This window comes from Arachis ipaensis, chromosome B8 (assembly GCF_059453495.1).
Source record: "Arachis ipaensis isolate K30076 ecotype BB chromosome B8, ASM5945349v1, whole genome shotgun sequence".
NCBI classification, from domain to species: Eukaryota; Viridiplantae; Streptophyta; class Magnoliopsida; order Fabales; family Fabaceae; genus Arachis; species Arachis ipaensis.
This window is the reverse complement of record NC_142443.1, coordinates 46,752,474-46,755,282: the sequence shown is the minus strand read 5'-3', so window position 1 is coordinate 46,755,282 and position 2,809 is coordinate 46,752,474.

The following is a 2,809-nucleotide window of genomic DNA, read 5'->3' as shown; positions in this document are numbered from 1 at the left end:
TGGATTCATCATGCGACCATAGAAGTTAGGAGTGGATGCAGTGTATGAGCCAAGCATCCTCCTTGTATGCTAATTAGCATTAGTGTTCCCACCATTTGCGTCCATAGTTTGCTTCTCAAAGGTCTTCTTGAGATTCTCTCTGGTTTCGTAAGCTTTACCTTGTTGTAAACGCTGCCTTAAGGTCCTCTCAGGTTCAGAATCAAACTCAAAAAGGGATTTCTTATCCCTGTTCCTACTCATAAACAAACAAGGAACAAAGAAAAGTGGGAGTCTCAATGTCAAAGTATAGAGATCTCCCAGTCAGACATCCTAAAAAAATAAGAAATAAAATAAATTAAAGTAAGTGATTAAATAAAAAAAATTCAAAAATTAGAATGAGAAAGTGACCTAAAAATTTTCGAAAACTAAAAAGGAAAGAACACTAAAATTTCGATAATAAAAAGGAGAAAAAATGCTAAAGGGACACCAAACTTAATATCAGAAATTAAAAGAAGATGAATAGGGCAAAATTTGAAAATTAAGGGAAAATACATAAATGTAAAAATAAAAAATTAACAGAAAAAGAAAATTAAAAATAAAAATTAAGAGAAAGAGTAAATAAACAAAACTAAAAAAAATACCTAATCTAAGCAACTAAACAACTAGTAGTTGTCAATCATAAACACTCCTCGGTAACAGCGCCAAAAACTTGGTGTGCGAATTAGGATTTTGTACGGCTTAACCGACAAGTGCACCGGGTCATCCACGTAATACCTCAGGTGAGTGAGGGTCGATCTCACAAGGATTGTCAGACAAAACAACAATGATTATACAACTGGCTTAGTTAGGAAAATAAAAAAGAGAGTCGTTGATGGTTGAAAATGCATGAAGCAGTAAATAAGAAAGTAAAGAAAAAAAAATAACAGTTTTGGTGTAAAAACAGTATGAGAAAAATAGTTAAGGCTTCGGAGATGTTTACTTTTCTGGATTAAAAATTCTTACCAAGTATTTTAACAATGCATGATTCATTCCATCTCAAACTATAAATGTCTAAACCCTAATCTCTTAGTGATTTAGCCTCCTCTAACCTTCATTGACCGCCACTCTCGTGGTCACTTAATTCCGATTAGAGGGTTAAGTTCAAAAACTAGTTTATGGCCACAAAAACCCTAATTACCCAAAGCTAACATGATTATATGTCACATATCCCAGTTAGTTCACATAATTAGCAATTTAGGTAGAATTTGTTTTCAAGTTGTTGTTCAAGCGATATAACTCTCTCAAGAATCACAAGAAATCATGTAGAATAAGGGTCATACTCTTGTTCCACCCAAATTCATAAGATTAAGAATGAAAACAATCCTTGAAATTGAATCAATACAGTAAAAAAATAGAAGAATAATAATCTTAATCCATAGAAATAAACAGAGCTCCTAACCTTAACTAAGAGGTTTAGTTGCTCATGACTTACAGAGAAACTAGGGTTCTGAAAACGTTCGGAAGGAAAGATCCTAATCACAAGAGAATTTTTTCCTTTTATACTAACCTAATTTGATACAGAAATAAAATAATAAATCTTAAGACTAAAATATATTGTTTGTAAATAAAGATTATAAAAAAAACTAATAAATGCTAAATCCACTTGAGAAACCCAAAGAGAGGGTGGATTCGGTTATATGGCATTTAACTCCCCATAGGAAGTAGTGCACTTCTGGTCTTGAGTCCCTTTCTAGCGCTAAACACCAGTTGGGCGTTTAGCGCCAAGGGGGGGTGCTGCCAGCTTTCTTCCTTTTTTGCTCCAAACTCTGCCAAATTGCTCCGAATTTTACCTGAAATCATAAAAATACTAAAACAACTCAAAGCAGCATCCAAATAGGATTTTTACACTAAAATCAAGTAAAACTAAATAAAATCTAACTAAAAAATGATAAGAAAAAGGGTACAAGATGCTCACGCATCAATGTGCGAAATGGTGAATTGACTTTGAGGGTCAATGAGGACAAGGTTGTCCTTAATGTGTTTGAGGCATTACAACATCCCAGTGATTCTAAGGGATATATGGAGTAGACATCATTGAGCCATTGATCCCATAAGTTTTTGAAGCGGATGAGCTTGATGGTGATATGGATTTCCCTTCTGAGGATGGTTTACTTGAAATTGATAATTCACCACCTCAGAAGGAGATATCCCACACGCTGAGTACGAAAGAAAGGTCTCCGAAGGTTGAGCTAAAGCCCCTTGTCTCCCTCTTTGAAGTATACATTCCTAGGCAAGAATGATTCATATCCCGTGATTATTAGCTCCTCTTTGAGGCATGAGGAGGAGGAGGCACAGATTGAGGTACTCAAGAGTCATAAAATGGCTCTTGGGTGGACCATTGGTGATTTAAAGGGAATTAGTCTGGCTAAATGCCTGCACAAGATCTTGCTTGAAGATGATGCTAAACCAGTTGTGCAACCACAAAGGCGACTAAATCTAACCATGAAAGAGGTGGTCCAAAAAGAAGTGATGCAGCTTTGGGAAGCCGGGGTCATTTATCCTATTTCTGACAGCCCATGGGTGAGTCCTATACAAGTGGTTCCTAAGAAAGGAGGAATGACAGTGATCAAGAATGAAAAGAATGAGCATATTACTACAAGGACCGTCACAAGGTGGTGTGTGTATATTGACTATAGGAGGCTCAAAAATGCTACAAGAAAGGATCACTTCCCCTTGCCTTTCATTGATCAGATGCTTGAGAAGTTAGCCGGCCATGCTTATTACTATTTTCTAGACAGATACTCTGCCTACAATCAGATTGCTGTAGACCCTCAAGATCAGGAGAAGACGG